This window comes from Pongo abelii, chromosome 1 (genome assembly GCF_028885655.2).
Source record: "Pongo abelii isolate AG06213 chromosome 1, NHGRI_mPonAbe1-v2.0_pri, whole genome shotgun sequence".
NCBI lineage: Eukaryota > Metazoa > Chordata > Mammalia > Primates > Hominidae > Pongo > Pongo abelii.
The window spans coordinates 164,777,063-164,789,764 of record NC_071985.2 but is presented as its reverse complement, the minus strand read 5'-3'; positions in this window follow the sequence as shown (position 1 = coordinate 164,789,764).

Sequence of the window (12,702 nt, the reverse complement as noted above, 5' to 3'; positions counted from 1 at the left end):
CTAGATGATGGTGTGGTTGCATGGGCGACAGTGAGGAAAGAGTGGAGATTCCCAGACAGGATTTTGTAAAGTGCTGTGAGGATAATTCTGGTGTAACAGGAATTTTGCCATAGTGTCTGACTTGCAGTCAGTTTCCTGTGTTCTTTCTCAATGTTCCTCAAACATTGAGAACAAAATATGTGTTCTTTCTCAATGTTCCTCAAACCACTTCCCTGGAGTTTTATAAAAGCCTTTCATCCTTGTTGAGAAGAGAGAGAAACATAAAATAGAGAGAATATTTTGGTCAATATATTCTCGTTAATGCATAGTATTTAATGGTCTATAATGTGCTTCTGTATCATATAACCCACATGGATATAAAAAGGGAACCATATTAAAGAATCATTCTGGTTTTGACTATTGCAGCCACTAGAATCTTGATGGCAATACTCAGGTGCAGTATGCCATGTTCAAATATTTACAATAGATCTGAAAGGGCTTCCTAACTCAGGGATGAAGGAGATGGTTCAACAACTGAGTCTATACTGGAGATCGAGAACCTATACACTTTAACAAAGCAGTATCAGATCATTTATAAGCAAAAACATTGTGTGCTTATCAATGGAGTGTAGACTATCACTTTCTCCTCTCCTTCTCACTAAGGAACTGGTGAACATCCTTAGATGACGAATAGTTTTCTGAGGTTTCCATAACAAATTACCATAAGTTGTGTGGCTTAAACAACAGAATTTAGGCTAGAAGTCCAAGATCAAAGTGTCATTAGGGTGGGTTCCTTCTGAGGGCTGTGAAGGAGAATCTTTTCCTCATCTATCTCCTCACTACTGGTGGTTTGCTGCCAATATTTGACTTATAAATAGCTTTCTCCTCATGTCTTCATATCATCTTCCTTCTAGGCATGTCTGCCTCTGTGTCCAAATCTCTCCTTTTTATAAGGACACCAGTCATATTGGATTAGGGCCCTCTTTATGACATTTTAAGAAAATGGCTTACCTCTGCAAATACCTTATTTGCAAATAAAGTCACATTCTGAGGTACTGGGGGTTAGCCATCCAATATATCTATTTTTGGGGGGATACAAGTCAACTCATGGCAGATGAGTATTACTGAAGAGAGAGCTTTGCTTTTGGTTCAGTTTAGATTTGTCTTCTTCTGAGTTCTGTGGAATTTCCTCTGATGTCCTACATTCCTCCCAAGTGATGCTGTGCATATTTGTTAGGGTGCTGCTATCAGCAGAATGTTTATTTCCTCCCCCAAATTCATATGTTGAAATCCTAACCCCCAAGGTGATGGTATTAGGAAGTGGGGGCCTTAGGGAGGCAATTAGGTCATGAGGGACAGAGCTCTCATGAGTCAGATTAGTGTCCTGATAAAAGAAGACCCCAAAGAGCTAGCTCACCCCTTCCACCACATGAGAAGAGCAAGTGGGTGCTATGTATAAGGAAGCAGACAATCACCAGATACAGAATCTGCTGGCACCTTGGTATGGTTTGGCTGTGTCCCCACCCAAATCTCACCTTGAATTGTAATCCCCATAATCTCTATGTGTCAATGGTAGGACCAGGTGGAGGTAATTGGATCATGGGGCGTTTTCCCCCATGCTGTTCTCATGATAGTGAGTGAGTCTTACAAGATCTGATGGTTTTATAAGCGTCTGGCATTTCCCCTGCTTGTACTCACTCCCTCCTGCTGCCCTGTGAAGAAGGTGCCTGCTTCTCCTTTGCCTTCTGCCATGATTGTAAGTTTCCTGAGGCCTCCCCAGCAATGTGGAACTGTGAGTCAATTAAACCTCTTTCCTTTATAAATTACCCAGTCTCTGGTATTTCTCCATAACAGTGTGAGAACAGACTAATACATAGCTTGATCTTGGACTTCCTAGTCTCATTTCTGTTGTTTAAAAGCCACACAGATTATGGTATTTTGTTATAGTATCTCAAACAGGCTTCGAGAGGTACTTACTAGTAATTTCTTACGTTATTTCTCAGAATTCACATTAAGTATTCAAATTGTATCAATATTGCTGAGGAGACTGGATCCCCCCCACCAAACTCCTTGCAAAATGCCAACCACTTGCTTTGCTTTTTACTATCGGAACGGCTGCAGGGTGTTTCATCTTTGATTCCCTCATTTCCTCTCAACACTCTGGATGCTGATACTGTATTTGGCCTCCTCTACTCACCCCTCTTCCCCACAATACTTGCTTTCTTTTTTTCTCTGCCAGCTGCATTGAAAAAAAAATCCTTTTAGTAAAAATATTTATTTTCTGAATGGAATCTAATCTCTGCCTCCCACTAAGCTGTGGCATCTTCTGTGTAACACCATTAAACATGCCCTCTGAGAGCTCAGGGGCAGTTTCCCTTTATCAATACAATGTTCTTATCTGCTCTTATCCTATTTTTGAATAGTTAGTGATGTTTGCTGACATTTACAACATCCCTCTGCCACCTACAACCCCCTGATCAAGAGAATTGTGCTGATGGGGCCACGGTGGGCAGAGGATAGTCCATCCTTGGCTTGTCTGGATGTATCTTGTGCAGAGGATGGTTTCATGGAGGACATGATGTCTTTATCATTCAGGGTGATTCACTTCAGGATTCTGTCTAAATTATTCAGTGAGTACTAAGCAGACAGGTGGAGAGAAACAGAAATGCAATGAGAAAGAGTTCAACAGATCTGTCTAGTCTTCAGGGGGGACTTGGGCTCTGATAGCTTCTTGTTCCTGCTTCAGTCTAAATCCTGAGAATCAACTTTCCTCTCCCCAACACTTTTTAACTGGTTCTCGCAACCAAAAACACCCTAACTTATTTCTAACTCTTTCTTTCTTTCTTTCTTTCTTTCTTTCTTTCTTTCTTTCTTTCTTTCTTTCTTTCTTTCTTTTTCTTTCTTTCTTTCTTTCTTCCTTCCTTCCTTCCTTTCTTCTTTCTTTCCTTTTCTTTCTTTCTTTCTTTCTTTCTTTCTTTCTTTCTTTCTTTCTTTCTGTCTGTCTGTCTCTCTCTCTCTCTCTCTTTCTTTCTTAATTTGCTCATCCCAACAATCTCTTGAGGCTCAGAGACCTTTAAAAGATATTCCACATTTGATATTCCACATTACATTGTGGAGCTGAGACTGAAACGTGATTCTTCTGATAACAAATGTCATATGCTTGACTTTAATGTGTTATAAGGCTATTAGTGAAAATATGCTCAGAAACAAAGCACAAGGATGGTATTATCTGCTAAAGAGCTGTAGTGGTGCTGGGCAAGGAATATTTCACAGAGGTTTCCTTCATCTTTCTAATTTCATTGGATCTTCAAAGCAAACCTGTGGGATAGAGACATGAGAAACACCTTTATCTTCAGTTTTATTTGTTATTTATTTAGGAGACAGGGTCTCACTTCATTCATCCAGGCCTGGAGTGCAGTGATGTGATCTCAGCTCACTGCAGCCTCAACATCCCAGGCTCAAGTGATCCTCCTACCTCAGATCCCTGAATAGCTAGGAATATATCTGCAGTTTTAAATGCAGAAACTGTACTTCTAGGCTTGGTCAAGGCCACAGAACCAGGAAATGCTTATGACAGTGATTAGATTATATATTTTTAAAGACCCTGACCCATGGGCGACATATATTTTACTTCAATAAACGTTTTTAGGCAGGAAGACAGGAGAGAGTGAATGAAAGATGGAAAGGAGGAAGGAAGAGAAAGGAAGAAGGAAGAATGTCTTTTCACAACCTCAAGCCATGGCCAACACTCAGTGATCAATGATTCAGTGCTGGTCACTACCCCTTCAACCAAGGGTTCCACCCACTCCGTGCTCAGCAGTCCCCAAGCTTATTTCTTAGAAGTTTTGTGTTTGGGATACCTAGGGCTTGATTATTCTGGTACTCAGTGAGTCATCCTCTCCTCCATCTGTTTATATAACAAGTCTAACCACAGCCATTGTTGCTGATTATATGGTGGAAATGACCTAACAATGTTTTATTTAATGATCTCCAACCATTTCCATCTGGTCTGTGGGTGGCTGCACAGTCATTATTCACCAGTGGAACTTTGCAAACACAAACACATATGTATGTATGTAATAAAACCTCAATAATTTACACTAATTGGAGGGAAGGCCTATTTGAGTTAACAAAAAGTAAGAAACACTGTTTTATTACTTTCAAGCCCATGATGTAATTAACCACTTAATGAGCATGTGGCTTGGTGGAAAGCACTGGAATAGGAGTCTTCTGAGCTGGACCTTGATAAGGAGAGAAATGAGATAAATGTGGATATGCAGCCTGGGTCACACAAGATGCAACACCGGAGCCTGGTGACCACATCTCAGGGTCTGACTTATAGGTCCAGAAATGTAAAATTCTTGATATTGCAAGAAGTAATCTACTCTGTGAGGTTAAAAGGCATGTCCAAGTGCATGCAACAAATAAACGAATCATGTGAAACAAAATTATATGTGACTGAAACAAAATTTAATGCTAATTTGTTAGTTTTATCTGAAGTCATTTTTCATGTGGACAAATATATATGTTAGCTAACTAGTACATTATCATCTTTCATTTAGGAAAGTTCTCAGCATAAATCGATTTTGATCAATTAGGTTGCATTCTGTCACAAGTTACAGCAACTACAATTCAAAATAGGTGACACAAATGGGGGTTTCTAGAAAAGGAAATTCGGAGTGAGACCTGGAGTTGGATTGATCAGGCATTTAACATTATCAAAGTCTGATTTTGTTTGTATGTTTGTTGTATTTGTGCTGTGTGTGCATGTGTGCACACAGAAGTGCCTTGTCTCTGCCTTCCGCAGTGTCTTGTTTCCTTTAAGGCTGGTTTCCCTTATGGTGGCAAAATGGCTGCATTGCTTTACATCTGTGTACCACATGGCCCAGAATGGAGTGAGACTCAGAGAGAGGGAGGGAGAAAGGGCAAGAAGGGGAGGAAAGGAGAGGAGAGTGGGGGAAAAAGGAACTGGGGATGGTCCTAACATACATTATTCTTAGAAAAGTGCATGGGAAGCAGCATACAATCAGAGAGGAAAAAAATTCCTGGATGAAGATAGTCACTGTTATCCAGCTCATGGCATCACCTCTCTTGGACAGGGATGGAGGCAACATGGCCAATTCATGTTCTCTCATTGCCTATTTCTAGTCCCAATGCAAGCTAAGCCTCCTTTTCCATTACCATCTCGGGAAGATTACAGGGAAATTCATTAGACCACGGCTCTTCACTTCACCATAAATTGTATTCTAGTTACACTTTCCTGAAAATGTATCTCAATTACTTTTACTAGACTTGGAAAGATCCATGTTTATTGGCTCTTAGGTGATAGATCTTTTCCCATTTTGTATAGATCCCTACTGGTTTCCTTCTCAGAGAGAGATTCCTAGTCAACAAGTTCTGGGGGACATTACGTTAACTTAGTAAGTCTTTTCTGTATGGAAGCCACTGAAATAAACTTAAGGTAACACACATACATTATTTCATCAAATCTACAGAAGGCATTATTCTCATTTATAAAGGTTTAAGGATCCAGCCCAAATTCCCACAGCCTCTGAAAGGTAGATCTATGGCTTCCCACATGTATTACAGTCTTCTGAGAAGTAAAGTATAGACATTAGTTCCAGCTCTGCCATTATCCATGTGTGTGGTCCTGCTTTCTTCATCTGTAAAATGATGCGGGTGGATTAGATGATTTTTGAGATTGTGTCTGATTCTAAGATGCTATGCATTTATGTTTGCATGCATGGATGCTTTGCATTTATGTAACATCTTACTTAGTTTGCTTTTCCTGAGTAGATAAACTCAGGTATAGTTAGTAATGTGTAATAGGCAAATAAATGTGGCAGAGACTGGAAAACTCTTTATTTCTTTTAGCTGTTTAAATATTGCTCTTGAGAATATCTTGAAAAGCCCAAAAGAGAGACTCCAACTCCACCGTGGTGAAATGTGGGAGCCACAAATCAGAGACTGACTTACCTTGGGGATATCCAGGATCTTTTCCCATTAAAAATAGTGTCCTCGTCTTCTCTGACGCCTCTTATGGCTTTGATGGATCAAGAAAGAGCTTCTTCATGAATCTCAATAGTGACTGAGCTGAACTTTTATCACATGGGTTTATCTTTTTAAAAATGAGATGTGAATATTCTCAACAGGGAAGAAAATTAAATAAATTCACCCAGGCATGGTTAAAGTTAACACTTGTGTAGTAATGGCTGTTCTTTTTTTTCCTTGTACCCTCTACTTTGATTGTCAGAGACAATGCAGGGCAGTGGCTACTGAGCCTCGATCCCTACTGTGTGGTGTAAGAAGGAGAAAGTTTAAACATATCCAGGCAATTTAAAAAAATAATATGGACTTTTTTATGTTTTATTTTTTCGAGACAGGGCCTCGCTCTGTTGCCCAGGCTGGAGTGCAGTGGCATAATCTCAGCTCACTGCAGCCTCAACCTCCTGGGCTCAAGTGATCCTCCTGCCTCAGCCTCCAGAGTAGCTGGGACTACACGGGCACACCACCAGGCCTCACCAATTTCTTTTCTTTTCTGCATATTTTGTAGAGATGGGGTTTTGCCATGTTTTCCAGGCTGATCTCAACCTCCTGGGCTCAAGAAATCTATCCACCTTGGCCTCCAAAAAGGCTGGGATTTTAGGCCTGAGCCACTGTACCCAGCCTAGGACTTTATTTTTTTAGAGCAGTTTTAGGTTCACAGCAAAATTGAGAGAAAGGAAGATTTCTCATATATGCCTGCCCCCGTGTGTGCATATCTTCCCCCATCATCAACATCCCCCACCAGAGAAGTACATTCGTTACCGTTGAGGAACCTGGTTTAGCACATCATTGTTACCAAAAGTCCATGTCACCCAGGTAGTGAGCGTAGTACCCATAGGTAGTTTTTCAGCCCCTGCCCCCAACTTTTTCTTTCCTATCTAGTAGTCCCCAATGTCTCTTGTTCCCATCTTTATGTTCATGTGTACCCAATGTTTGGCCCCCACTTACAAGTGAGAACATGTGGTATTTGGTTTTCCGTTTGTGTGTTAATTTGCTTAGGATAATGCCTTCCAGCTGCATCTATATTGCTGCAAAGGACATGATTTTTTTAATGGCTGTGTAGTATTCCATGGTGCATATGTATAACATTTTCTTTCTTTTCCTTTTCCCTTTTTTTTTTTTTGACAGGGTCTCACTCTGTCACTCAGGTTGGAGTTCAGTGGCATGATCAGAGATCACTGCAACCTCAAACTCCTGGGCTCAAGCAATCCTCCTGCCTGAACCTCCCAAATAGCTGGGACTACAGGCATGCACCACCACACCCAGCTAATTTTTAAATTTTTTGTAAGGATGGGGTTCTCACTGTGTTGCCCAGTTGGAGCCCAGGTCTTGAATTCTGGGCTCAAGCAATCCTCTCACCTCAGCTTCCCAAAGTGCTGGGATTACAGGTGTGAGCCACCATGTCAGGCTGACCACATTTTCTTTATCCAATCCACTGTTGATGGGCATCTAGGTTGATTCCATGTCTTTGCTATTGTGGATAGTGCTGCAATGAACGTACAAATACATGTGTCTTTTTTTCTAGAATAATTTATCTTTCTTTGGGTACGTACCCAGTAATGGGATTGCTGGGTCAAATGGTAATTCTGTTTTAAGTTATTTGAGAAATCTCTAGACTGCTATCTACAGTGGCTGAACTAATTTACATTCCCACTAACAATGTGTAAGTGTTCTCTTTTCTCCACAGCCTTACCAGCATCTGTTATTTTTGGTCTTTTTAATAGCCATTCTGACTGGTGTAAGTTAATATCTCATAGCGGTTTCGATTTGCATTTCTCTGATGATTAGTGATGTTGAGCATTTTTTCATATGTTTGTTGGCTGCTTTTATGTCTTCTTTTGAGAAGTGTCTCTTCATGTCCTTTGCCCACTCTTTAATGTGCTTATTCATTTTTTGCTTATTGAGTTGTTTATGTTTCTTATAGATTCTGGATATTAAAACTGTGTCAGATGCATGGGTTATGAATATTTTCTCCCATTCTATATATTGTCTAATTACCCTGTTGATAGCTTTTCTTGATATGCAGAAGCTCTTTAGTTTAATTAGGTCCTACTTGTCAATTTTTGTTTTTGTCGTAATTGCTTTTAAGGACTTAGCCATAGATTTTTTTGCCAAAGCTGATGTCGAGAAGTGTATTTCATATTCTTTCTTCTAGGGTTATTATAGTTTGAGGTCTTGCATTTAAATCTTTAATCCATCTTGAGTTAATTTTTGCATATGGTAAAAGATAGGGGTCCGGTTTCCTCCTTCTGCATATGGCTAGTGAGCTAACCCAGCACCATTTATTGAATAGGGAATCCTTTTTTCTTTTTCTTTTCTTTTTTTTTTTTTTTGAGATGGAGTCTTGCTCTTTTGCCCAGGCTGGAGTGCAGTGGCACGATCTTGGCTCACTGCAACCTCCACCTCCTGGGTTCAAGCAATTCTCCTGCCTCAGCCTCCCAAGTAGCTGGGATTAAAAGCACACACCACCATGCCTGGCAAAATTTTGTATTTTTTTTTAGTAGAGATGGGGTTTCACCATGTTGGCCAGGGTGGTCTGGAACTCCTGACCTTGTGATCCACCTGCTTCAGAATCCCAAAGTGCTGAGATTACAGGAGTGAGCCACTGTACCCGGCCGGGAGTCCTTTTCTCATTGTTGGTTTTTGTCAGCTTTGTTGATGGTCAGATGGCTGTAGATGTGAAGCTTAACTTTGGGCTCTCTATTCTGTTGCATTGGTCTCTATATCTGCTCTTGTACCAGTACCATGCTATTTTGGTTACTGTAACCTTATAGTAGTTTGAAGTCAGGTAATGTGATACCTCTGGCTTTGTTCTTTTTGCTTCGAAGTTATTTGGCTATTTGTGCTCTTTTTTGATTCCACATCAATTTAAATTTTTTTTCTAAATCTGAGAAAAAAGATGTTGGTAGTTTTGTAAGGATAGCATTGAATCTGTAGATTGCTTTAAGCAGTATGGCTATTTTAACAATATTGATCCTTTCAGTCCATGGGTGTGGACTGTTTTTCCATTTATTTGTCATCTGTAATTTCTTTCAGCAATGTTTTGTAGCTCTCCTTATAGAGATCTTTTATCTCCTTGGTTAGATGTATTCCTAAATATTTTATTTTTGTGTGTGGCTATTGTAAATGGAATTGTGTTCTTCATTTGGCTCTCAGCTTGAATACTACTGGTGTATAGAAATGTTACTGATTTGTGCTCATTGATTTTGTATCCTGAAACTTTACTGAAGTTATTTATCAGTTCTAGGAGCCTTTTGACAGAGTTTCTTGGGTGTTGTAGGTATAGAATCATATTAACAGAAAAGAGAGATAATTTGACTTCTTCATTTTTTATTTGGATGCCTTTTACTTTTTTTCTCTTGCCTGATTGCTCTTGTTCAGACTTCCAGTACCATGTTGAATAGGAGTGGTGAAAGTGGGCACCCTTGTCTTTTTCCTGTTCTTATGGGAAATGCTTCCAGCTTTTGCTTATTGGGGAAATTTTTAAAATGCTACTAACATTTGTGGGCCAATTGGCTTAATTAAGAAAATGTGAGTTTCAAGTCCAGGCTAAGTGAAAAAAAAAAAAAAAAGAAAAAGAAAATAGTGCTTAATTTGCCTTCTCTCTCACTCTCTCAGTCTCTTCTGCCTGCCATAAAACTAGTTTAGTAGTGCAATGAGCACCAAACCTGGAGTTAGTCCAGAGTTAAAACCTCAAGTTCTGCCACTTCCTAGTCATGTGACCTTTCAGCTCAGACATTATACTGTTGTTGCTTGTTTTCCATCACCGTAAGTTTGATATGGGTCTTTTTCCTGCTTCTTTTCTTTCTTTTTTTTTTTTGAGACGGAGGCTTCCTCTGTTGCCAGGCTGGAGTTCAGTGGTGCAATCTCCACTCACTGCAATCTCTGCCTCTTGGGTTCCAGCAATTCTCCTGCCTCAGCCTCCTGAGTAGCTGGGATTACAGAAGCCTGCCACCATGCCTGGCTAATTTTTGTATTTTTAGTAGAGACGGAGTTTCACCAAGTTGGCCAGGATGGTCTCGATCTCTTGACCTCGTGATCCACCTGCCTCGGCCTCCCAAAGTGCTGGGATTACAGGCGTGAGCCACCACGCCCGGCCCTGCTTTTCATGCCTACAAATTTTTGATTGAATAGCAGACATTGTTAATGTTATGTTTTGGGGTGTAGATTTTTTCCAATCCTTCAAATACTTATTAGGCTTTATTTTGGGATGTAACTAAGTTACTTGGAAACAAATTGATCCTTTTGACTTGCTTTTAATCTTTGTTAGGAAAGACCAGATCAGTTTTTAGCATAGGATTAATTTAGCCTGATTGCTAAGGTGATAACTTTTGAGTACTCTATTTTGTACCCCATATCTTAGGAGGTCTTTTACTCTTGCTAGTAGAAACAGAATATTCCCTGACCCTCAGTGAATTCTGGAGATTGCTTTTTTCTGATGGTTCTCTCCCGGTTCGGTAGTTTCTCTACACGTGTGCTGATTAGTGTATACTAAAGATGCAAGGGGTCCCTCTGCATCTCTTTGTAGCTTTCATTCTGTGTAGCTGTCTCCTTTACAGTACTCTGCCCAGAAATTTTAGCTGCCTGGCCTCCCAGTGCTCCAAACATTGTGTCCTTAAATTGCTAGGCTCTGTTTGTTTCCTTCCTCCTTTGATAGAGCCTGGAAACATCCCCAGACAATGAGCTAGGGCATCGTAGGACTCATCTTTTTGTTTCCCTTCTCTTAAGGATCACTGTCCTTCTTTGCCTGTTTCTCAATGTCTGAAAACCAATGTTTCGTATGTTTTATTTAGAGTTTTAGTTTTTTAAGGTGGGAGGGTAAATCCAGTCCCTGTTAGTCTATTGTGGCAAGAAGCAGAAGTTCACATCCCTATTTTAGGAACCACAGCCCCACTTCTCACCAGCTGTGTGGGCCTAGGCAAGTTACATAACCTCCTGACACTCAGTTCCTTCAGCGGTAAAGTGTAAAATTATAGTAATATCTATTTATAGTAGGGTCATTAGAATTGAGTAAAATAATCTATATGATGTACTTAGTCTGTTGCTTGGCACACAGCAAGAAGTTATAAAATTCTAGCAATTATGATGATATTGATGCTTAGAAAATATCTGTTTATGGTGAACTCAAAGCCACAAGTTTCTCAATGCTGTAAGTTTCATGTCTATAAAATATCCAGGGCTGGCTGGGCATGGTGGCTCACGCCTGTAATCCCAGCACTTTGGGAGGCTGAGGCAGGCAGATCACCTGAGGTTGCGAGTTTGAGACCAGCCTGCCCAACATGGAGAAACCCTGTCTCTACTAAAAATACAAAAATTAGCCGGGCATGGTGGCACATGCCTGTAATCCCAGCTACTCGGGAGGCTGAGGCAGGAGAATCACTAGAACCCAGGAGGCGGAGGTTGTGGTGAGCCGGGATTGCACCATTGCACTCCAGCCTGGGCAACAAGAGTGAAACTCCGTCTCAAAAAAAAAAAAAAAAAAAAAATGTCCAGGGCTGGATGTGGAGCTGTGCTCCTATTATCCTAGTGCTTTGGGAGGCTGAAGCAGGAGGATTACTTGAGCCCAGGAGGTTGAGGCTACAGTGAGCCATGATCACACCACTACACTCCAGCCTGGGTGACAGACTGAGACCCTGTCTTAAAAAAAAAAAAAAAAAAAAAAAAGGAAGCTGGGCACAGTGGGTCATGCCTCTAATCCCAGCACTCTGGGAGGCCAAGGCAGGCAGATCACCATGGGTCAGGAGTTCAAGATTAGCGTGGCTAACATGGTGAAACCCCATCTCTACTAAATATATAAAATTACCTGGGTGTGGTGGCAGGCTCCTGTAACCCCAATTACTCAGGAGGCTGAGGCAGGAGAATCACTTGAACCTGGGAGGCGGAGGTTGCCGTGAGCCGGGATCGCGCCATTGCACTCCAGCCTGAGCAACAGAGAGCGACTCAGTCTCAAAAAAAAAAAAAAGGAATATTTTTCATTTTATAAAAGGAGAATTTAATTCCCAGTGATAGTTCCAACATGGAGTAAATTTAACCTGGTGAAAATCTCATGAGACTGTCCTTATTTTCCCCTTTCTCTGCCGATTAGTTACCACTTGGCACACAGACTGATGTTTAGGAATCACCACTCCATGTGCTCCTTTTAGCTGCTTGCCCATCTCCTCCTGGAGTTCCTGCCACTCTAGTGTCTGGCTCAGGGTTTGCCATACTCCTTAGTTTGAATCCTCCTGTTATACCCTCCCAGGGGCCTCTACTGCTATGCTGGCAATACTCATTGCAACAGTAACAATTGCTCAATGCCTGTTTTACTCAATACTGGGTGAGGAGTAACTTGATCACTGTCACATGCAGAGTAGCTTCCAGGTACCTTTAAGTATTTATCAAACCAAATGGGCTGACTTTCCTTTGGAAGTGTTCTCTTATTAAATGCTAGCTGGGTCAGGTGACTGTGTCCTTCTTAGCCTATCACATCCTTTCTCCCTCCTCTGAATTCAGAGACCAGAAGGCTTTTCAAATTGTTTCCTGATGCATTCCCATGGCAAAGGAAAACGACAGAGGACTCCTGGAGGTCCAGGAATATAGATCTACTCTGTCCACCTCATACAGGAAATTTATTTGAAGTCTCATGATTTAGCTGAAAATTGGTATGATTGTTTTATTCTGCTCCACAAATTATCCTCT